The 27,842-nt window shown below is 36.6% G+C and overlaps 1 pseudogene across 1 annotated transcript in view; it reads right to left on the bottom strand.

Moving 5' to 3' along the window:
• Positions 1 to 27,842, bottom strand: part of LOC143242981 (neurotrimin-like) — a 69,934-nt pseudogene that overhangs the window by 20,357 nt on the left and 21,735 nt on the right. Inside the window, exons 4-7 of the transcript XR_013023541.1 lie at positions 25,376 to 25,504; positions 24,415 to 24,705; positions 19,988 to 20,089; positions 19,649 to 19,720 (exon numbers count right to left, since the gene is read on the bottom strand). The product of XR_013023541.1 is annotated as a neurotrimin-like (transcript). The remainder of the gene's footprint in view (positions 1 to 19,648; positions 19,721 to 19,987; positions 20,090 to 24,414; positions 24,706 to 25,375; positions 25,505 to 27,842) is intronic.

The raw sequence follows: 27,842 nt of genomic DNA, 5'->3' as shown, positions 1-27,842 counted from the left end.
GAGATAACACTAACAAAGTACTACCCAAACATATAGCACGTGATAACACTAACAATGTACTACCCAGACATAAAGCACGAGATAACACTAACAAAGTACTACCCAGACATAAAGCACGAGATAACACTAACAATGTACTACCCAGACATAAAGCACGAGACAACACTAACAAAGTACTACCCAGACATAAAGCACGAGACAACACTAACAAAGTACTACCCAGACATAAAGCACGAGCTAACTCTAACAATGTCCTACCCAGACATTAAGCACGAGCTAACACTACCAAAGTACTACCCAAACATAAAGCACGAGATAACACTAAAAATGTACTACCCAGACATAAAGCACGAGACAACACTAACAAAGTACTACCCAGAAATAAAGCACTAGATAATACTAACAAAGAACTACCCAGACATAAAGCACGAGATAACACTAACAATGTACTACCTAGACATAAAGCACAAAACAACACTAACAAAGTACTACCCATACATAAAGCACGAGACAACACTAACAAAGTACTACCCAGACATAAAGCACGAGCTAACTCTAACAATGTCCTACCCAGACATAAAGCACGAGCTAACACTACCAAAGTACTACCCAGACATAAAGCACGAGATAATACTAACAATGTACTACACAGACTTAAAGCACGAGATAACACTAATAAAGTACTACCCAGACATAAAGCACGAAACAACACTAACAAAGTACTACCCAGAAATAAAGCACGAGATAACACTAACAAAGTACTACCCAGACATAAAGCACGAGATAACACTAACAAAGTACTACCCAGACATAAAGCACGAGATAACATTGACAATGTAGTACCCAGACATAAAGCACGAGACAACACTAACAAAGTACTACCCAGACATAAAGCACGAGATAACACTAACAAAGTACTACCCAGACTTAAAGCACGAGATAACACTAATAAAGTACTACCCAGACATAAAGCACGAGACAACACTAACAAAGTACTACCCAGAAATAAAGCACGAGAATATACTAACAAAGTACTACCCAGACATAAAGCACGAGATAATACTAACAAAGTACTTCCCAGACATAAAGCACGAGATATCACTGACAATATAATACCCAGACATCAAGCACGAGATAACACTAACAATTTACTACCCAGATATAAAGCACGAGACAACACTAACAAAGTACTACCCAGACATAAAGCACGAGACAACACTAACAAAGTACTACCCAGACATAAAGCACGAGATAATACTAACAAAGTACTACCCAGACATAAAGCACGAGACAACACTAACAAAGTACTACCCAGACATAAAGCACGAGATAACACTAACAAAGTACTACCCAGACATAAAGCACGAGATAACACTAACAAAGTACTACCCAGACATAAAGCACGAGATAACACTAACAAAGTACTTCCCAGACATAAAGCACGAGATAACACTAACAAAGTACTACCCAAACATATAGCACGTGATAACACTAACAATGTACTACCCAGACATAAAGCACGAGATAATAATAACAAAGTACTTCCCAGACATAAAGCACGAGATATCACTGACAATATAATACCCAGACATAAAGCACGAGATAACACTAACAAAGTACTACCCAGACATAAAGCACGAGATAACACTAAACAATATACTACCCAGACATAAAGCACGAGATAACACTAACAATGTACTACCCAGACATAAAGCACGAGATAACACTAACAAAGTACTTCCCAGACATAAAGCACGAGATAACACTAACAATTTACTACCCAGATATAAAGCACGAGACAACACTAACAAAGTACTACCCAGACATAAAGCACGAGACAACACTAACAAAGTACTACCCAGACATAAAGCACGAGATAATACTAACAAAGTACTACCCAGACATAAAGCACGAGATAACACTAACAAAGTACTACCCAGACATAAAGCACGAGACGACACTAACAAAGTACTACCCAGACATAAAGCACGAGATAACACTGACAATGTACTACCCAGACATAAAGCACGAGATAACACTGACAATGTACTACCCAGACATAAAGCACGAGATAACACTAACAAAGTACTTCCCAGAAATAAAGCACGACATAACACTAACAAAGTACTTCCCAGACATAAAGCACGAGATAACACTAACAAAGTACTACCCAAACATATAAAGCACGTGATAACACTAACAATGTACTACCCAGACATAAAGCACGAGATAATACTAACAAAGTACTACCCAGACATAAAGCACGAGATAACACTAACAATGTACTACCCAGACATAAAGCACGAGACAACACTAACAAAGTACTACCCAGACATAAAGCACGAGACAACACTAACAAAGTACTACCCAGACATAAAGCACGAGCTAACTCTAACAATGTCCTACCCAGACATTAAGCACGAGCTAACACTACCAAAGTACTACCCAAACATAAAGCACGAGATAACACTAAAAATGTACTACCCAGACATAAAGCACGAGACAACACTAACAAAGTACTACCCAGAAATAAAGCACTAGATAATACTAACAAAGTACTACCCAGACATAAAGCACGAGATAACACTAACAATGTACTACCTAGACATAAAGCACAAAACAACACTAACAAAGTACTACCCATACATAAAGCACGAGACAACACTAACAAAGTACTACCCAGACATAAAGCACGAGATAACTCTAACAATGTACTACCCAGACATAAAGCACGAGCTAACACTACCAAAGTACTACCCAGACATAAAGCACGAGATAATACTAACAATGTACTACACAGACATAAAGCACGAGATAACACTAATAAAGTACTACCCAGACATAAAGCACGAAACAACACTAACAAAGTACTACCCAGAAATAAAGCACGAGATAACACTAACAAAGTACTACCCAGACATAAAGCACGAGATAACACTAACAAAGTACTACCCAGACATAAAGCACGAGATAACATTGACAATGTACTACCCAGACATAAAGCACGAGACAACACTAACAAAGTACTACCCAGACATAAAGCACGAGATAACACTAACAAAGTACTACCCAGACATAAAGCACGAGATAACACTAATAAAGTACTACCCAGACATAAAGCACGAGACAACACTAACAAAGTACTACCCAGAAATAAAGCACGAGATAATACTAAACAAAGTACTACCCAGACATAAAGCACGAGATAACACCCAACAATGTACTACCCAGACATAAAGCACGAGATAACACTAACAAAGTACTACCCAGACATAAAGCACGAGATAACACTAAAAAAAAAGTGTACTACCCAGACATAAAGCACGAGATAACACTAACAAAGTACTACCCAGACATAAAGCACGAGATAACACTAACAAAGTACTACCCAGACATAAAGCACGAGATAACACTAACAAAGTACTACCCAGACATAAAGCACGAGATAACACTAACAAAGTACTACCCAGACATAAAGCACGAGATAACACTAACAAAGTACTACCCAGACATAAAGCACGAGATAACACTAACAAAGTACTACCCAGACATAAAGCACGAGATAACACTAACAAAGTACTACCCAGACATAAAGCACGAGACGACACTAACAAAGTACTACCCAGACATAAAGCACGAGATAACACTGACAATGTACTACCCAGACATAAAGCACGAGATAACACTAACAAAGTACTTCCCAGACATAAAGCACGAGATAACACTAACAAAGTACTACCCAGACATAAAGCACGAGATAACACTAACAATTTACTACCCAGACATAAAGCACGAGATAACACTAACAAAAGTACTACCCAGACATAAAGCACGAGACAACACTAACAAAGTACTACCCAGACATAAAGCACGAGATAACACTCAACAAAGTACTACCCAGACATAAAGCACGAGATAACACTAACAAAGTACTACCCAGACATAAAGCACGAGATAACACTAACAAAGTACTTCCCAGACATAAAGCACGAGATAACACTAACAAAGTACTACCCAAACATAAAGCACGTGATAACACTAACAATGTACTTACCCAGACATAAAGCACGAGATAATACTAACAAAGTACTACCCAGACATAAAGCACGAGATAACACTAACAAAATGTACTACCCAGACATAAAGCACGAGACAACACTAACAAAGTACTACCCAGACATAAAGCACGAGACAACACTAACAAAGTACTACCCAGACATAAAGCACGAGCTAACTCTAACAATGTCCTACCCAGACATAAAGCACGAGATAACACTACCAAAGTACTACCCAGACATAAAGCACGAGATAACACTAACAAAGTACTACCCAGACATAAAGCACGAGATAACATTAATAAAGTACTACCCAGACATAAAGCACGAGACAACACTAACAAAGTACTACCCAGAAATAAAGCACTAGATAATACTAACAAAGTACTACCCAGACATAAAGCACGAGATAACACTAACAATGTACTACCTAGACATAAAGCACAAAACAACACTAACAAAGTACTACCCAGACATAAAGCACGAGACAACACTAACAAAGTACTACCCAGACATAAAGCACGAGCTAACTCTAACAATGTCCTACCAGACATAAAGCACGAGCTAACACTACCAAAGTACTACCCAGACATAAAGCACGAGATAACACTAACAAAGTACTACCCAGACACAAAGCACGAGATAACACTAAAAATTTACTACCCAGACATAAAGCACGAGATAACACTCAACAATGTACTACCCAGACATAAAGCACGAGATAACACTAATAAAGTACTACCCAGTCATAAAGCACGAAACAACACTAACAAAGTACTACCCAGAAATAAAGCACGAGATAACACTAACAAATTACTACCCAGACATAAAGCACGAGATAACACTAACAAAGTACTACCCAGACATAAAGCACGAGATAACATTGACAATGTACTACCCAGACATAAAGCACGAGACAACACTAACAAAGTACTACCCAGACATAAAGCACGAGACAACACTAACAAAGTACTACCCAGACATAAAGCACGAGCTAACTCTAACAATGTCCTACCCAGACATAAAGCACGAGCTAACACTCAACAAAGTACTACCCAGACATAAAGCACGAGATAACACTAACAATGTAATTACCCAGACTTAAAGCACGAGATAACACTAATAAAGTACTACCCAGACATAAAGCACGAGACAACACTAACAAAGTACTACCCAGAAATAAAGCACGAGATAATACTAACAAAGTACTACCCAGACATAAAGCACGAGATAACACTAACAATGTACTACCTAGACATAAAGCACAAAACAACACTAACAAAGTACTACCCAGACATAAAGCACGAGACAACACTAACAAAGTACTACCCAGACATAAAGCACGAGCTAACTCTAACAATGTCCTACCCAGACATAAAGCACGAGCTAACACTACCAAAGTACTACCCAGACATAAAGCACGAGATAACACTAACAAAGTACTACCCAGACACAAAGCACGAGATAAACTAAAAATTTACTACCCAGACATAAAGCACGAGATAACACTAACAATGTACTACACAGACTTAAAGCACGAGATAACACTAATAAAGTACTACCCAGTCATAAAGCACGAAACAACACTAACAAAGTACTACCCAGAAATAAAGCACGAGATAACACTAACAAAGTACTACCCAGACATAAAGCACGAGATAACACTAACAATGTACTACCCAGACATAAAGCACGAGATAACATTAACAAAGTACTACCCAGACACAAAGCACGAGATAACACTAAAAATTTACTACCCAGACATAAAGCACGAGATAACACAAACAAATTACTACCCAGACATAAAGCACGAGATAACACTAACAAAGTACTACCCAGACATAAAGCACGAGATAACATTGACAATGTAGTACCCAGACATAAAGCACGAGACAACACTAACAAAGTACTACCCAGACATAAAGCACGAGATAACACTAACAAAGTACTACCCAGACTTAAAGCACGAGATAACACTAATAAAGTACTACCCAGACATAAAGCACGAGACAACACTAACAAAGTACTACCCAGAAATAAAGCACGAGATAATACTAACAAAGTACTACCCAGACATAAAGCACGTGATAACACCAACAATGTACTACCCAGACATAAAGCACGAGATAATACTAACAAAGTACTACCCAGACATAAAGCACGAGATAACACTAACAAAATACTCACCCAGACATAAAGCACGAGATAACACTAACAATGTACTACCCAGACACAAAGCACGAGATAACACTAAAAATGTACTACCCAGACATAAAGCACGAGATAACACTAACAAAGTATTACCCAGACATAAAGCACGAGATAACACTAACAAAGTACTACCCAGACATAAAGCACGAGATAACACTAACAAAGTACTACCCAGACATAAAGCACGAGATAACACTAACAATGTACTACCCAGATATAAAGCACGAGACAACACTAACAAAGTACTACCCAGACATAAAGCACGAGACAACACTAACAAAGTACTACCCAGACATAAAGCACGAGATAACACTAACAAAGTACTACCCAGACATAAAGCACGAGATAACACTAACAAAGTACTACCCAGACATAAAGCACGAGATAACACTAACAAAGTACTTCCCAGACATAAAGCACGAGATAACACTAACAAAGTACTACCCAAACATATAGCACGTGATAACACTAACAATGTACTACCCAGACATAAAGCACGAGATAATACTAACAAAGTACTACCCAGACATAAAGCACGAGATAACACTGACAATATAATACCCAGACATAAAGCACGAGATAACACTAACAAAGTACTACCCAGACATAAAGCACGAGATAACACTAACAATATACTACCCAGACATAAAGCACGAGATAACACTAACAATGTACTACCCAGACATAAAGCACGAGATAACACTAACAAAGTACTACCCAGACATAAAGCACGAGATAACACTAACAAAGTACTACCCAGACATAAAACACGAGATAACACTAACAATGTACTACCCAGACATAAAGCACGAGATAATATGACAATGAACTACCCAGAAGTAATGCACGACATAACACTAACAAAGTAACACCCAGACATGAAGCACGAGATAACACTAATAATGTACTACCCAGACAGTGGTAGCAGAGATAACACAAACAATGTACAACCCAGACATAAAGCACGATATAACACTAACAAAGTACAACCCAGACATAAAGCACGAGACAACACTAACAATGTACTACCCAGAAATAAAGCACGAGATAACACTAACAAAGTACTACCCAGACATAAAGCACGAGATAACACTAACAATGTACTACCCAGACATAAAGCACGAGATAACACTAACAAATTACTACCCAGACATAAAGCACGAGATAACACTAACAAAGTACTACCCAGACATAAAGCACGAGATAACACTAACAAAGTACTTCCCAGACATAAAGCACGAGATAACATTAACAAAGTATTACCCAAACATATAGCACGTGATAACACTAACAATATACTACCCAGACATAAAGCACGAGATAATACTAACAAAGTACTACCCAGACATAAAGCACGAGATAACACTAACAAAGTACTACCCAGACATAAAGCACGAGATAACACTGACAATATAATACCCAGACATAAAGCACGAGATAACACTAACAAAGTACTACCCAGACATAAAGCACGAGATAACACTAACAAAGTACTACCCAGACATAAAGCACGAGATAACACTAACAAAGTACTACCCAGACATAAAGCACGAGATAACACTAACAAAGTACTACCCAGACATAAAGCACGAGATAACACTAACAAAGTACTACCCATACATAAAGCACGAGACGACACTAACAAAGTACTACCCAGACATAAAGCACGAGATAACACTGACAATGTACTACCCAGACATAAAGCACGAGATAACACTAACAAAGTACTTCCCAGACATAAAGCACGTGATAACACTAACAAAGTACTTCCCAGACATAAAGCACGAGATAACACTAACAATTTACTACCCAGATATAAAGCACGAGACAACACTAACAAAGTACTACCCAGACATAAAGCACGAGATAATACTAACAAAGTACTACCCAGACATAAAGCACGAGATAACACTAACAAAGTACTTCCCAGACATAAAGCACGAGATAACCCTAACAAAGTACTACCCAAACATATAGCACGTGATAACACTAACAATGTACTACCCAGACATAAAGCACGAGATAATACTAACAAAGTACTACCCAGACATAAAGCACGAGATAACACTAACAATGTACTACCCAGACATAAAGCACGAGACAACACTAACAAAGTACTACCCAGACATAAAGCACGAGACAACACTAACAAAGTACTACCCAGACATAAAGCACGAGCTAACTCTAACAATGTCCTACCCAGACATAAAGCACGAGCTAACACTACCAAAGTACTACCCAGACATAAAGCACGAGATAACACTAACAATGTACTACCCAGACTTAAAGCACGAGATAACACTAATAAAGTACTACCCAGACATAAAGCACGAGACAACACTAACAAAGTACTACCCAGAAATAAAGCACGAGATAATACTAACAAAGTACTACCCAGACATAAAGCACGAGATAACACTAACAATGTACTACCCAGACATAAAGCACGAGACAACACTAACAAAGTACTACCCAGACATAAAGCACGAGACAACACTAACAAAGTACTACCCAGACATAAAGCACGAGCTAACTCTAACAATGTCCTACGCAGACATAAAGCACGAGCTAACACTACCAAAGTACTACCCAGACATAAAGCTCGAGATAACACTAACAATGTACTACCCAGACTTAAAGCACGAGATAACACTAATAAAGTACCACCCAGACATAAAGCACGAGATAACACTAACAAAGTACTACCCAGACACAAAGCACGAGATAACACTAAAAATGTACTACCCAGACATAAAGCACGAGATAACACAACAAAGTACTACCCAGACATAAAGCACGAGATAACACTAACAAAGTACTACCCAGACATAAAGCACGAGATAACACTAACAAATTACTACCCAGACATAAAGCACGAGATAACACTAAAAATGTACTACCCAGACATAAAGCACGAGATAACACTAACAAATTACTACCCAGACATAAAGCACGAGATAACACTAACAAAGTACTACCCAGACATAAAGCACGAGATAACATTGACAATGTACTACCCAGACATAAAGCACGAGACAACACTAACAAAGTACTACCCAGACATAAAGCACGAGATAACACTAACAAAGTACTACCCAAACATAAAGCACGTGATAACACTAACAATGTACTACCCAGACATAAAGCACGAGATAATACTAACAAAGTACTACCCAGACATAAAGCACGAGATAACACTAACAATGTACTACCCAGATATAAAGCACGAGACAACACTAACAAAATACTACCCAGACATAAAGCACGAGACAACACTAACAAAGTACTACCCAGACATAAAGCACGAGCTAACTCTAACAATGTCCTACCCAGACATAAAGCACGAGCTAACACTACCAAAGTACTACCCAGACATAAAGCACGAGATAACACTAACAATGTACTACCCAGACATAAAGCACGAAATAACACTAACAAAGTACTACCCAGACATAAAGCACGAGACAACACTAACAAAGTACTACCCATAAATAAAGCTCGAGATAACACTAACAAAGTACTACCCAGACATAAAGCACGAGATAACACTAACAAAGTACTACCCAGACATAAAGCACGAGATAACACTAACAAAGTACTTCCCAGACATAAAGCACGAGATAACACTAACAAAGTACTTCCCAGACATAAAGCACGAGATAACACTGACAATATAATACCCAGACATAAAGCACGAGATAACACTAACAAAGTACTACCCAGACATAAAGCACGAGATAACTTTAACAAAGTACTACCCAGACATAAAGCACGAGATAACACTAACAAAGTACTACCCAAACATATAGCACGTGATAACACTAACAATGTACTACCCAGACATAAAGCACGAGATAATACTAACAAAGTACTACCCAGACATAAATCACGAGATAACACAAACAATGTACTACCCAGACATAAAGCACGAGACAACACTAACAAAGTACTACCCAGACATAAAGCACGAGCTAACTCTAACAATGTCCTACCCAGACATAAAGCACGAGCTAACACTACCAAAGTACTACCCAGACATAAAGCACGAGATAACACTAACAATGTACTACCCAGACTTAAAGCACGAGATAACACTAACAAAGTACTACCCAGACATAAAGCACGAGACAACACTAACAAAGTACTACCCAGAAATAAAGCACGAGATAACACTAACAAAGTACTACCCAGACATAAAGCACGAGATAACACTAACAATGTACTACCCAGACATAAAGCACGAGATAACACTAACAAAGTACTACCCAGACACAAAGCACGAGATAACACTAAAAATGTACTACCCAGACATAAAGCACGAGGTAACACTAACAAAGTACTACCCAGACATAAAGCACGAGATAACACTAACAAATTACTACCCAGACATAAAGCACGAGATAACACTAACAAAGTACTACCCAGACATAAAGCACGAGATAACATTGACAATGTACTACCCAGACATAAAGCACGAGATAACACTAACAAAGTACTACCCAGACATAAAGCACGAGATAACACTAACAAAGTACTACCCAGACATAAAGCACGAGATAACACTAACAATGTACTACCCAGACATAAAGCACGAGATAACACTAACAAAGTACTACCCAGACATAAAGCACGAGATAACACTAACAAAGTACTACCCAGATATAAAGCACGAGATAACACTAACAAAGTACTACCCAGACATAAAGCACGAGATAACACTAACAAAGTACTACCCAGACATAAAGCACGAGATAACACTGACAATATAATACCCAGACATAAAGCACGAGATAACACTAACAAAGTACTACCCAGACATAAAGCACGAGATAACACTAACAAAGTACTACCCAGACATAAAGCACGAGATAACACTAACAAAGTACTACCCAAACATATAGCACGTGATAACACTAACAATGTACTACCCAGACATAAAGCACGAGATAATACTAACAAAGTACTACCCAGACATAAAGCACGAGATAACACTAACAATGTACTACCCAGACATAAAGCACGAGACAACACTAACAAAGTACTACCCAGACATAAAGCACGAGCTAACACTAACAATGTCCTACCCAGACATAAAGCACGAGCTAACACTACCAAAGTACTACCCAGACATAAAGCACGAGATAACACTAACAATGTACTACCCAGACATAAAGCACGAGATAACACTAACAAAGTACTACCCAGAAATAAAGCACGAGATAACACTAACAAAGTACTACCCAGACATAAAGCACGAGATAACACTAACAAATTACTACCCAGACATAAAGCACGAGATAACACTAACAAAGTACTACCCAGACATAAAGCACGAGATAACACTAACAAAGTACTTCCCAGACATAAAGCACGAGATAACATTAACAAAGTACTACCCAAACATATAGCACGTGATAACACTAACAATGTACTACCCAGACATAAAGCACGAGATAATACTAACAAAGTACTACCCAGACATAAAGCACGAGATAACACTAACAAAGTACTACCCAGACATAAAGCACGAGATAACACTGACAATATAATACCCAGACATAAAGCACGAGATAACACTAACAAAGTACTACCCAGACATAAAGCAAGAGATAACACTAACAATATACTACCCAGACATAAAGCACGAGATAACACTAACAAAGTACTACCCAGACATAAAGCACGAGATAACACTAACAAAGTACTACCCAGACATAAAGCACGAGATAACACTAACAAAGTACTACCCAGACATAAAGCACGAGATAACACTAACAAAGTACTACCCAGACATAAAGCACGAGATAACACTAACAAAGTACTACCCAGACATAAAGCACGAGATAACACTAACAAAGTACTTCCCAGACATAAAGCACGAGATATCACTGACAATATAATACCCAGACATAAAGCACGAGATAACACTAACAATATACTACCCAGACATAAAGCACAAGATAACACTAACAATGTACTACCCAGACATAAAGCACGAGATAACACTAACAAAGTACTACCCAGACATAAAGCACGAGATAACACTAACAATGTACTACCCAGACGTAAAGCACGAGATAACACTAACAATATACTACCCAGATATAATGCATGAGACAACACTAACAAAGTACTACCCAGACATAAAGCACGAGATAACACTAACAATGTCCTACCCAGATGTACTAGGAGATGTGACGACAAATTTCAGTTTTATATAAGAACAAAATTGTTGATAACACCGATTATTACTATAAAAAACAAACCAATAAACGGGTGTTTACGTTTACTTCACGGAAAAGCCTCATCTTCGTGTCTAACCACTTTCCTTCTGAGGTGTTACCTGAGACAGGACAGCTCAACTGCTCCAGTCCTAAAACAAAATATCATGGCTGACCATGGAAGAAAGTAGTGTAACTCACCCTACAATAAAACAGAAGACCTAAACATGGAACGAGGTAAAGTATCTCACCCTATAATAAAACAGTAGACCTAATAATGGAACAAGGTAGTGTTCCTCACCTTGCAATAAAACAGAAGACCTAAACATGGAACGAGGTAATGTATCTCACCCTATAATAAAACAGTAGACCTGACCATGAAACAAAGTAGCATATCTCACCCTATAATAAAATAGTAGACCTGACAATGGAACAAAATAGTATATCTCTCCCTACAATAAAACAGTAGACGAGAATATGTAATAAACGAATGAACCTAACACTGTACAAAAAAGCCGAAAAACATTACTTTGTGTGAAGAACAAAATACAGTTTATTTGCAATTTTTTTAGTTTTCTAAAGAAATTAGTTTACGGTAAATTTTTTCCTGGCTCTAATAAAGTCAGTATATGTATTATTTAGTTCCCTGTGTGTTATGAATAAGTTACTCTCTCTATATATATACTGTATAAGGTGTCCCTGTGTTTTGCATAAGTTAGTATGCGGATGTTCACCTCGTCGCATATAGAGGTTTGTTTAGAACATGATAGTCGCACTTAACTTTATAAATGGGTGTTGTTTGCGAAAAATACTAGTTTATTTAGATAATTGGATGGGACGCTTCGTAATGGTATTATTCGTCTTCTGGGATATAAATTAGTGCCTTTCTATCATAGTTGGGGCTGTAAGACTATTTTCAAGAGGTATGTTTTCATCTGACTTAACTCTCAATGGTTTCTCCTTAAATTGTTTTCCTTATTTTTATTTCAATTATTTTTTTCGTTACTTTGGAGACCACTCACCTTCCCACAACTGTCTGTAGGCAGTGAATGGTGATGTAGATATGGGCTTGAGCACCCTCATCTCACTGTCCTAATTTCTATTTCTATATCTAATTATACTCTTTTACTTCTTATGTAAGACTGGCGAATGGAGGTTAAGACTGATAGACGGTGTGTCCCCACCTCAGTGTGGGTCCTACATCCATAGTCACCTCCAATACTTAGGTACATTTTATAATCCCACATTATAGTTTGTACCCTGGGATCTTTTTAATTTGTGCAGCGTTTTTGGTGTAATTTATTTTTGTGTCGACTTGTTTCTAAGCTACAACAAATTAGTATGTATGTATGTATGTATGTATGTATGTATGTATATTGTATCCCTATGTTCTGAATAAGTTAGTATATATAAATATATACTGTATATGGTATCCTTATGTTCTGTTTGAAAGCATATTTATTTCAGTTAAGTTTTATTTATAACGGTACATATTAGGGACACTTCGAGTACTAAACTCGACTTCTGATTAGTTATCTCCAACTGTTTTCGTGTGAGCTAAGTTAATCTGGCCAAACAAACACCTCGTGCAGTAAAGAGAAGTTTACCCTCTAACAGTTTAGGTAATGTGCCAACTTGAGGATCAAGACAGAGTGATTGATCACTCCCTCGCACTGACTTGATGGCTGGGGCTGGAAAAGGGTTATTTCGAATTCCTCCCTACAACCCAAGCTTTTCACACCAGTAATTGAACTCTATTACAGATAAGAAGACAGAACGTAAAGTTAGATGTTGGCTTGAGCCTTAGAACATCGGCTCTATTATCTATATAAAGTTCCAACGCACCGTTAGACAAAATTCACAATCACGTGACCTACAAAACATCAAAAGTATCACTTTATATAATCAAGACCGTTTCGAAATGTATTTTTTAAGCTTCGAAACGTTTCGTACACAGAATTTTTAAAATGAATGAAGAAAATATAAGACTATGCAGATCAGATAAGATATGGCACGTGCCTTTGCTATCAAAGACAATTGGACCATATTTTATGCATACATGTATCCAGATATCAGTCATGCATTCATACACGGTAATGACGTACACAGAGAGACACCTGCATTTTATCTATGTTGTCTTTATTTTAGTTTTTTCTGGTGGAAATAATTTCCTGCTTTCTTCATGAATTTTGGATTTGTATTTACATGTATAGTTCCTTTAACAAAACATTTTAGTGTTTTTACTTTTCTTCGGTTTCATGTTTCTCAGTGTTTAAGGTTTGTAAGTAGACGTTCCGTTTGATAGACGATGCATGCCATAGAATTTGAACCTCCATAGCTACTCACATATTTCCTCAAGATGTGAACACCTTACCTTTCCAAATATCTCTTCTAGGTGACTGGCTTACTTACCTCTTGTTTATATTAAGTTAAGTTTGGTTGTAATCGAGCTCATGACAAACATTAATAACACTTCTCAATAGCTCATGACAAACATTAATAACAGTACCCTCTAGCTCGCGACAAACATTAATAACAGTACCCTCTAGCTCGCGACAAACATTAATAACAGTACCCTCTAGCTCGCGACAAACATTAATAACACTACTCAATAGCTCATTATAAACATTAATAACACTACTCTCTAGCTCGCGACAAACATTAATAACACCACTCTCTAGCTCGCGACAAACATTAATAACAGTACCCTCTAGCTCGCGACAAACATTAATAACACTACTCTTTAGCTCGCGACAAACATTAATAACACTTCTCAATAGCTCATGACAAACATTAATAACAGCACCCTGTAGCTCGCGACAAACATTAATTACACTACTCAACAGCTCACTACAAACATTAATAACACTACTCTTTAGCTCACGACAAACATTAATAACGCTTCTCAATAGCTCATGACAAACATTAATAACGGTACCCTATAGCTCGCGACAAACATTAATAACACTACTCTTTAGCTCGCGACAAACATTAATAACACTTCTCAATAGCTCATGACAAACATTAATAACGGCACCCTGTAGCTCGCGACAAACATTAATAACACTACTCAACAGCTCATGACAAACATTAATGACACTACTCTTTAGCTCACGACAAACATTAATAACACTTCTCAATAGCTCATGACAAACATTAATAACGGTACCCTGTAGCTCGCGACAAACATTAATAACACTACTCTTTAGCTCGCGACAAACATTAATAACACTTCTCAATAGCTCATGACAAACATTAATAAAGGTACCCTGTAGCTCGCGACAAACATTAATAACACTACTCAATAGCTCACGACAAACATTAATAACACTACTCTATAACTCGCGACAAACGTTAATAACACTACTCAACAGCTCATGACAAACATTAATAACGGTACCCTGTAGCTCGCGACAAACATTAATAACACTACTCAACAGCTCACTACAAACATTAATAACACTACTCAACAGCTCATGACAAACATTAATAACACTACTCAACAGCTCATGACAAACATTAATAACACTTCTCAACAGCTCATGACAAACATTAATTACACTACTCAACAGCTCATGACAAACATTAATTACACTACTCAACAGCTCATGACAAACATTAATAACACTTCTCAACAGCTCATGACAAACATTAATAACACTACTCAACAGCTCACTACAAACATTAATAACACTTCTCAACAGCTCATGACAAACATTAATTACACTACTCAACAGCTCATGACAAACATTAATAACACTTCTCAACAGCTCATGACAAACATTAATTACACTACTCAACAGCTCACTACAAACATTAATAACACTACTCAACAGCTCATGACAAACATTAATAACACTACTCAACAGCTCATGACAAACATTAATAACACTACTCAACAGCTCACTACAAACATTAATAACACTACTCAACAGCTCATGACAAACATTAATAACACTACTCAACAGCTCACTACAAACATTAATTACACTACTCAACAGCTCATGACAAACATTAATAACACTACTCAACAGCTCATGACAAACATTAATAACACTTCTCAACAGCTCATGACAAACATTAATTACACTACTCAACAGCTCATGACAAACATTAATTACACTACTCAACAGCTCATGACAAACATTAATAACACTTCTCAACAGCTCATGACAAACATTAATTACACTACTCAACAGCTCACTACAAACATTAATAACACTTCTCAACAGCTCATGACAAACATTAATTACACTACTCAACAGCTCATGACAAACATTAATAACACTACTCAACAGCTCATGACAAACATTAATTACACTACTCAACAGCTCACTACAAACATTAATAACACTACTCAACAGCTCATGACAAACATTAATAACACTACTCAACAGCTCATGACAAACATTAATAACACTACTCAACAGCTCATGACAAACATTAATAACACTACTCAACAGCTCACTACAAACATTAATAACACTACTCAACAGCTCATGACAAACATTAATTACACTACTCAACAGCTCATGACAAACATTGATAACACTACTCAACAGCTCACTACAAACATTAATAACACTACTCAACAGCTCATGACAAACATTAATAACACTTCTCAACAGCTCATGACAAACATTAATTACACTACTCAACAGCTCACTACAAACATTAATTACACTACTCAACAGCTCACTACAAACATTAATAACACTACTCAACAGCTCACTACAAACATTAATAACACTACTCAATAGCTCATGACAAACATTAGTTAGCGACTCTCTAATTCAAGACAAACATTAGTAACGCCGCTCTCTTATTCAAGACAAACATTAGTAACGCCGCTCTCTTATTCAAGACAAACATTAGTAACGCCGCTCTCTTATTCAAGACAAACATTAGTTACGCCGCTCTCTAATTCAAGACAAACATTAGTAACCCCGCTCTCTAATTCAAGACAAACATTAGTAACGCCGCTCCAAGCTCGTGCCATGTCTTAGTTACCTCTTGTTTATATAATACAGGTATAGTTGTTTCTCGTTGTTAACTCCAATAAACATACATTTATATACACACAGTGTGACATACACTGGTTCACATACACGAGTATACTGTTATTTTGATGGATATATATAGATACATATATATTCCACTGGTTTATTTATAACATATTCATACTTAGTACGCCCCCTAGTTTGATAGTTTTACATGTGTAATCCTGGCGTTGTACATTTGGTGTTAAATTACTTGTAATATTAAAACGTTACGACAACAACGTTTCATTACATATCACACGATATCAGTTGCACGAGCTGTCTCTGTTTATTTTGGACGCGAACACTGATATGACGGTTGTTAATACGTGCAGGACGACAAATGTCTATTTTCTCAAGAATTAATTTCCTTTCTCGTGTTCGGTCGTGTCACGAGCTTTTGTTCTCTTTACTTAAAGTTTGCTGGGACGATGAACAGGTGAAACAAAACAGTTAAACCAATATTTTATTAAACTACATCCAAAAACCGAATACCTGTAAAAGTTGAGCAACGAGAAATTATTTCGTTAATGGGAACTTTAAGACACGTGACTAAATTTACTGACAACATTGCAAGTGGTTTCCGCTCACTTATTGTCCGGGACTAACTCGTTGATTTGTTGAGTTTCCCATAAAACTATTTATTTGCTCCAGACGGCCCCCTAAATTTGAAGTGATAAACCAGATGGAATCCAGCTTGTAAAAACCACCCTCCACCAACTCTTAGGATTTTAACTTATCAACAGATAGGGAAGTTGACCATCACGGTATAATGCCCCCATAGCTGGACAATTATGTTCGGTGATGGTTGTGGTTGGAATGCTCTAACTACAAGGGCAGGCCGGGACTAAAACCAACAAATATTAAACATATTGGGAAACCAATTGGAAGATCTTGAATGAACTTAAACATTACAAGTCAAGAATATTCTGTGATTTGAAAATAATGTCCTTAGATAAACGAAAGGTAATTTTGTTTTCTGACAAATTTTAAGATTTACACAGAAGTGTGATTTTGTACATTTGTGAATTGTGTTGTTTGCAGCATACAAGATGACCCTTGACATAAAACCTTCTAAGATATTTGACGTTTATAAATGTGAACTAAAATATATTTTGAGACCAAGCACAATACTAATTTTTGCTGTGATATATGAGAGTTATGGAGTGTGCCAAGACACTGTTACGGCAGACCACCTTTCGTTCATAAATATGAGTTATGGAGTGTGCCAAGACACTGTTACGGAAGACCACCTTTCGTTCATAAATAAACACTTGTTTAATTGCTTTCCAAGTAATTCAAACCCGTCCAAGGATAATACGCTTACCAAACTTTCAAAGAATGGCTCTAAAGAAAGATTACAAAAGAAATCTTCTAGGCTTAGTCATCATTGGCCACAGTAGAAGGAAGCGAATTAAAGACCCGTCTCTCTTCGCCCCAGGTTGTTAAACAAAATATAACATGACACATTTTACTAGGCTCTTGTCAGTGTTTTGGGGCTTCCTTTTCTTTCCTGTTTCGTTGAGTCGGATTAAAACGTCATCGAATACGAGGAAAATCAATATGAGAGATCCGAATGCCTAAGTCTTACTTCGAGCTATCTTCTGTGGCTCAGTGTTCAAGCATTCGTTTCCGTAATGCACTATTCATGTCGTTTTCACCTCGCCTGGCTTTCGAATAATTAATTATTGGAAGGTCCTTAGACAGACATAAAGTTTTGTTGTTTTTGTCTTCTTGTTTGTTTTTTTTTTCGGGAAACGGAATGAAATCTTTGGATTACAATTATGCACTGGAGCGATAGTGTGTGTTGGATGTTCAGGTAATTTTATCATTTGGATAGACGGTTCCGTTAAAACAACAAACTATTCTTTGAAGTTGCAGACTCGTTCGCAAGTTTCTTTAAACCTGTTCGCATTTCACTTTTTTTTATTGTCCTAAAAAGAAAATAATTTATACGTTAACATTTCAGCTATATCCAGGAAAGGTTTTAACATCTGGAAATGGCAGCTCGAAGGTAAACAGTATAACCTAATTTAATGTTTGAGGAAGGAAGGTTTGTTCCACTCTGTTAGCAAAATTAAAAAAATATTCTCCTTAAAACTTAATACATTTTCGAACTCACCCGACTTAGATTCTTCTGGAACTGTAAGAAGACCATCGCCTGCATCCTTAGAGCCACGAACCCCCTTGTTACCTGTGAAGGTAACTTAAACATTAGCAGGGTAAGTTGTTAATATACAAAGAAGCTCTAACCCTAATGACAAACTTCTCTCTGTTTTCTAAAATCAAGTGAACCTTACAATAAACAAAACTCACTGTTTTTGCATGTTCTAAAGTCTGACATCATTCGGTATTTCTTTCTTAGTTTAATTTTGAAATAGTCGTTGTTTCAACCATTAACTCAAGGAATCGTCATTTGTTTTATAATCGTTAACAGATGGAATTGTTTAGATATAGTCACCTTTTTTATCTGTGAAGGAATTGTCCGAATATCCATTTCGTAATTTTTCGGATTTTGCCGGAAATTCTCCTCGTGAGTTAAAAGAATCGAGACCAGGAATTTCTGAAAACAACAACAACAAATAAACTGACATCAAGTCAACAAAACGAAAACAAATACAATTAAACATCATTTTTGTCACTAATCTTTAATGAAACAGAAACTAACTGTGTTTCTCACAAATTGCTGAGCTCTAAGTGGGTCGTGGCTTCTATCTGACGTAACGACAATATCAATACTAAAGTAGTAGCTATGAATATGTAGCTAACAATAGTCTTATATATGAGTAACAAAGAAAGAACCGTTTACCCTCTTGACCATTCTGCCTTAAGTTGGGCATCTAAAATACTATGTATTCAAGGAAAGAAGATAAGGCTGGAAAAGCAAAGAGGCCTTTGACTAATGCACACACAACGCAGATCTGTTTTAATCAGGCCAACCTACAGAGGAGGGAAATAAACAAGTGTATATGGATTAACATATTTTTGTCTTTGCTACTTTAACACTTCTTGGCTTATGTCTTACTAGAAATCTATTATTAATCATTCTATTTGCCTCTTTCCTTATTTGTTTTTATAAATATAAATCGCTGCAGGCTTTTTTCTATTTGTAATGATTCAGCACTGGTTCGAGAGTTTCGTAAACACAATGAAAAATAAGGAGCCGATTGTCAATTTGTAATGCTTCGGTTCTACACTATTTTATTTGTTATACTGGTGAGCGAAACGTTGCACAATGGATTATCTGCACTTTCTCTATAGCAGGTATCGAATCTCATATTTAGCGTCATAAACTTGGCCACCAGCGGGTGATTCATGAACTAAAATGGCGCTCTGACGTCCATTAGAGAGAGATTTGTGTTTGTCTACGTGTGAAACTTTTATAAAGTTCGATGAAGTTGGTGTAAACTGGTTCCACTGAAACACGTTCGTCTTCGTTCTCGTAAACGACAGTATGAAACCGAAATGACACAATTTGGTGTAAACTGGTTCCACTGAAACACGTTCGTCTTCGTTCTCGTAAACGACAGTATGAAACCGAAATGACACAATTTGGTTTAAAATGGTTCCACTGAAACGCGTCCGTCTTCGTTCTCGTAAACGACAGTATGAAACCGAAATGACACAATTTGGTTTAAAATGGTTTCACTGAAACACGTTCGTCTTCGTTCTCGTAAACGACAGTATGAAACCGAAATGACACAATTTGGTTTAAAATGGTTTCACTGAAACGCGTCCGTCTTCGTTTTCATAAACGACAGTATGAAACCGAAATGACACAATTTGGTTCAAAATGGTTCCACTGAAACGCGTCCGTCTTCGTTTTCCTAAACGACAGTATGAAACCGAAATGACACAATTTGGTTTAAAATGGTTCCACTGAAACACGTTCGTCTTCGTTCTCCTAAATGACAGTATGAAACCGAAATGACACAATTTGGTTCAAAATGGTTCCACTGAAACGAGTCCGTCTTCGTTCTCCTAAATGACAGTATGAAACCGAAATGACACAATTTGGTTCAAAATGGTTCCACTGAAACACGTTCGTCTTCGTTCTCGTAAATGACAGTATGAAACCGAAATGACACAATTTGGTTTAAAATGGTTCCACTGAAACACGTTCGTCTTCGTTCTCCTAAATGACAGTATGAAACCGAAATGACACAATTTGGTTCAAAATGGTTCCACTGAAACGAGTCCGTCTTCGTTCTCCTAAATGACAGTATGAAACCGAAATGACACAATTTGGTTCAAAATGGTTCCACTGAAACACGTTCGTCTTCGTTCTCGTAAACGACAGTATGAAACCGAAATGACACAATTTGGTTTAGAATGGTTCCACTGAAACGCGTCCGTCTTCGTTCTCGTAAACGACAGTATGAAACCGAAATGACACAAAATAAACAGTGACCTAAAGTTGACACGAAACATAAAAACACTTCAGTGGAGAAAGTGAATATTTTCACACCATAGAAGCTAAAATTCTAATTTTTAAATATGTGATTTCTGTGTACGAAACAGCATCAGACTCTCATAAAATGGCTTTGTTATATCTACTGAGCGAGCTTTTCATTATGGAGTTGGTTTCTGTCTGCAAGGTAGCAAATTATATTATTTTTTGATGTTTGTACTTATGTTTGTCATTCATTTACTAGTTGCTTCTTTAGTTTAGTTTTTAGTTCAGTTAAAACGCTAACTCGCCTTCTAAATATACTCATGTATGATGAAACTGACACCAGCGTCTCTAGCGGTAACGTAGAGATAATATTAACGTAGCAGAAACTTATGTAAATTTAGCATCACATCAGATGTTTTCTCGTGACGTACTCAGTGAATAAATATCCTGCGAGAAGCTTCACTGAGAAAGAGAATCACAATACTTTTAGTGAATTATTATTGGTTAGCGATCAACTTCGTTATTAAAATTTTTGGAACATTTCGTACACTCAATTTTTTTATAATTAGATTTTTTTCTGTTTCTTCTTCCTGATTCCAATATTCGATATAATATTAATATTTATGATATCGTGTTTATTGACACTAGTGTCAAGTACTGACCGGAAACTTGTTTATGAGCTCTGTTGTGGTAAGTGTTGTGTTTATTTCTAAGTGTTTTTACACTTCAATAATTGTTTTTGTTTGTTTTTGAATTTCGCACAAAGCTATTCGAGGGCTATCTGTGCTAGTCGTCTCTAATTTAGCAGGGTAAGAGTAGAGGAAAGGCAGCTAGTCATCACCACCCACCGCAAACTCTTGGGCTACTCTTTTACCAACAAATAGTGGGATTGACCGTCACATTATAACGCCCCCACGGCTGAAAGGGCGAGCATGTTTGGCGCGACGGGGATGCGAACCCGCGACCCTAAGATTACGAGTCGCACGCCTTAACACGCTTAGCCATGTCGGGCTTATGCTTCAATAAATTGTTGTTGTTATTGTAGGGGGCGTTTTTATTTAAGGCCGTTACAAATTTAACTTATGTTTATTGAAATATGGCGGATTCGAACCCGAGACTCGTCTTGCTTAATCTGTAACCAAAGAAACTCTAACTCTCACGTATAAAAAATCTCGAAATCATAAATCTTTATCTTCTCCTTATTGGTTACCACAAGAATGAAACGTGCGAGAATCACCAATAAGCGACGACTTTGCATATTTTCAACTTACTAAAAAATACCACAAATTATGAAAAGAAATTTGAATTATAAATGTCTTAAAGCAGCCACTCGTTCTGTGAAACATTGTTTTCGGCCTTCTTCGATGGATTCGATACCATAAAACTATGTAAACAATGAGTTCGAAACCATAAACTATATAAATAGAGGGTTCGATTCCATAAAACTGTATAAATAATGGGTTTGATACAATAAAACTGTATAAATAACGGGTTTGACACAAGAAAACTATATAAATAATGGGTTTGATACAATAAAAATATATAAATAATAAATTTGATGCAGTAAAATTATATAAATAATGGGTTTGATATAGTAAAACTATATAAATAAATGGTTTGATAAATAAAACTATATAACTAATGGGCTTGATACAATAAACCTATACAAATAATGGGTTTGGTACAATAAAACTGTATAAATAGTGGGTTCGATATTACGTCTTGTTTGTGAAACAAAGAAAAAAAACAAAACCTTATAATATTATTTTCGGTGTCCGTTTTTCTGATTTACCATACGAATACGTTTTTCCACCCACTAACACATCTCTGTGTATTCTTTATCTATGATTGAGATTCACAGCATCATGCAAACGAACACCCAGTTGACAGGAAAAACAAAATATTATACTTAGGTAACGCTAGATTAAGAAAAGGATTTATGAGGAATATAAACTAGAAGTGACAGTGTGGAATAACCGGAGAAAAAGGAAGTGTACCAGAGCTCTAAAGAAGCAATTTTCCATAGGAATAAAGATACCATTAGAAATTGTTCTAAAGTTATAAGATATGCTGACTGCAAAATTTATTAGGTGTACTTAAGATTGTAAAATATGAACACATTCTCTACGTATGTGTGAGAGATTGATGCATCTAATAGATATGTTTATGAGAGTCTCTTTTGGACCCACTACTACGATTTCAATAAATTTTATTAGTATGAAAGTGCACTTTACTCGAAACTTATGATCATAGTTTTTATTGTTCAAAGGAGTTTAAATTAGAAGTTTCGAACAATTTGACTTTTCTCTCATTGTAAGATGGTTTATTCCCACGCGAGGAAACTCAAGAAGAAAACAAAGTTGAAGGTAGATCAGAATCTTTCTTGGACTTTTATCTTACAATCTGTTCCACTTCAAAACCTCGAAAAACCTCTTGAGTTAACTTTACAACTAATAAACCAAGTAACGTCGTTCATAGAATAATTTTCTAACCGTATAAACGAATAGTTCCTTCGGTTTCGCCAAGAGAGTTCTTGGCGACACAAGTGTAGGAACCGTAGTCTTGGGGTTCAAGGTTCCGAATGGTCAACTGCAACTGGCCCTTGTAGTTTTCTTGCGAAATGTCCATTGTCTCGTACTTATTGTTAGAGATAATGATGACCCCACCCTCTCGCATCCAGTACGTAACAGAAGTGGGATGAGCTTCAAGATTGCAGTCCAGAACGACGTCCGTGCCCAGAGGAGCCCCAATTAGCTGGTTTGGTATCCATATCATAGGAGAGACTGTTGTGATAAAATATTAGAACAACAGTGTTCATAACTTAAGAAAGGTGGTTAGTCTTTAGAGACTTAAAAGTTAATATACAGATTGAAAGTTAGGTTTAGGAGCCTTAGAGCTTTACTTTAAAGGTTCTAGAATAATATAATTCATCTTAGAATGTTTTTAGAAACTAACTTATAACTGAGGATGGTAGAGAAGTGGAAGTTGAGTAACACAGTTCGTGAGAAGTGAAAGTGAGATCAGGAGAATAAGACATAAAGAAACAGTTGTGGAATAGTTGATGGACAGATAAATACGGTTAGGGTAAAAAATATAGAGACATGGATGAATAACTCAGAAAAGTAACTGGGTGAACTTTAGAAAGGAATAGTCAGAAAAATAGATACAAAAATTCGATGAATAAATGATAAATATACGAACAAAAATTGTTAAAAAATTGGGTTTATGGATAGATTAAATCAAAAATGTTTGAATAGGAGTACAGAGAGATACGATACTCTTCATGAGTGGATAGACAAACTAATGAAAAATATAACTATCAGTTCAAGAGACAGTGAACGGTTATGGAATTGATGGAGAAAGAAAGAAAGAGACAACTTGATTGATAGATGAAAGAGAAAAAACAGTGAGTAATTCGGATGATAGATTTCTAGTCAATATCAAATTTCTTACAATTTACTCCCAGGAAAATCCTTTTGCTGACAGCTGGAGGGATTCCGTTAGCTGCGATGCACAAGTAGGCACCCATGTGAAGTCGACTCACTTTGTTGATACTGAGGTAGCTACCGTTCATAGAGTGGACTAGGAGAACAATACCATGGTTACCAGGCATAATATGTTTCAGAATATACACTAGTAGATACATTGTTAGAGGTAACAAGCAATGTAGAACATACGTACTAATAGAAACATGGTTAGAGGTAACAAGGAAAGTAGAACACATGTACTAATAGAAACATTGTTAGAGGTAACAAGGAAAGTAGAACACATGTACTAATAGAACCATTGTTAGAGGTAACAAGCAATGTAGAACATACGTACTAATAGAACCATTGTTAGAGGTAACAAGCAATGTAGAACATACATACTAATAGAAACATGGTTAGAGGTAACAAGGAAAGTAGAACACATGTACTAATAGAAACATTGTTAGAGGTAACAAGCAATATAGAACATACGTACTAATAGAAACACTGTTAGAGGTAACAAGAAGGTTAGAACATACATAGTAATAAAACATTGTTAAAGGTAACAAGGAATATAAAACATACGTAGAAGCAGAAAAATTGTTAGATATAATATAAAATGTACAACTCAAATTACTAGTAGAAACATTGTTAGAGGTAATAGAGATGTAGAACACACGCACTAATACAAACATTGTAAGAGGTAATGTGGAACCCACGTACTAGTAGAAACATTGTTAGAGGTAATAGAGAATGTAGAACACACGTACTAATACAAACATTGTAAGAGGTAATGTGGAACCCACGTACTAGTAGAAACATTGTTAGAGGTAATAGAGAATGTAGAACACACGTACTAATACAAACATTGTAAGAGGTAATGTGGAACCCACGTACTAGTAGAAACATTGTTAGAGGGAAATAGAGAATGTAGAACACACGTACTAATACATACATTGTAAGAGGTGATGTGGAACCCACGTACTAGTAGAAACATTGTTAGAGGTAATAGAGAATGAAGAACACACGTGCTAGTAGAAACATTGTTAGAGGTAATAGAGAATGTAGAACACACGTACTAGTAGAAACATTGTTAGAGGTAATAGGAGGTTATAGATAAAAGAACATACGCACCAGCAGAATCATTGTTAGAGGTAATAGAGAATGTAGAACACACGTGCTCGTAGAAACATTGTTAGAGGTAATAGAGAATGTGGAACCCATTTAGTAGTAGAAACATTGTTAGAAGTAATGGAGAATGTAGAACAGACGTACTAGTAGAAACATTGTTAGAGGTAATAGAGAATGTAGAACACACGTACTAGTAGAAATATTGTTAGAGGTAATAGAGAACGAAGAACACACGTGCTAGTAGAAAAATTGTTAGAGGTAATAGAGTACCTAGAATAGACGTACTAGTAGAAACATTGTAAGAGGTAACAAGAAACGTACAACACTCGTGCTATAGAAACGTTGTTAGAGGTAATAGAGAATGTGGAACATACGTAGCAGAAGAAATATTGTTAGAGAATGTACAACACAAGTGCCAGTAGAAATGTGATTAGAGGTAACAAGTACTCTCTGGTAGAATCATTATTAGAGCGAACCAAACATTACAGCAAATATTTTTAAATGGAACACATGAAGCCTAATCTTAACTTGTTTGACTCGGATATTTTCGAAAAGCTGCGCCATTGCGTAATGTAAGTTGACCCGTAATTTTGACCTGACAGACGAGAGGTAAGACAATTAGTCAACAACTCACATCGTCAACTCTTGGGTCACGCTAACTTAATAATGGTTTGACTGTTTCTATCATTATGTATATACAGCCCTGACATTGTTTTTTCTCTCAACAATGAGATGCAAACCGTGGATCTTCGAATCGAAAGTTTAGCAAGCTAGCCATAAGTCACACACGGCCAGCTGAGCGGAAAGATATTTTCACATTTCTTGTGAAATAATTCAAGGTAAATATATAATTTGCGTAATAAGTATAAAAGTAGGCAAATTCGCGTTTACCATATTGGCATATGTAGTTTAAGAAGAAATAACACGTTAATAAAGATAATGTTAAAAGATTTCGTAACTTTTTGTTTCTGTTTATTTCTTTTATTACAACACAAACGCAAAAAAAATTAACGTTATTTATTTCATTTTATTTCGCGACTGAAGTTAGACACATTTAAAATTATGTTTCATTTTTGTATCTTGCTCTATTAATTATCGAATTCCGTCACACCTCAGATTACCAATCGAACGCCTTAATCCTCGAAATTTGAGGGCACAGGTTCGAACCCCAGTTGCACCAAACATGCTCGCTCTTACAGCCCGGGGGGCGTTATAATGTCACGTTGAATCCCACTATTTGTTAGTAAATGAGTAGCCCAAGACTTGGCGGTGGGTGGTGATGACTAGCTGTCTTCCCCCTAGTCTTACACTGATAAATTAGG

The sequence above is a fragment of the Tachypleus tridentatus genome, unplaced genomic scaffold (genome assembly GCF_004210375.1).
Source record: "Tachypleus tridentatus isolate NWPU-2018 unplaced genomic scaffold, ASM421037v1 Hic_cluster_2, whole genome shotgun sequence".
Lineage (NCBI taxonomy): Eukaryota > Metazoa > Arthropoda > Merostomata > Xiphosura > Limulidae > Tachypleus > Tachypleus tridentatus.
This window is presented reverse-complemented; position numbering and strand designations above follow the sequence as displayed.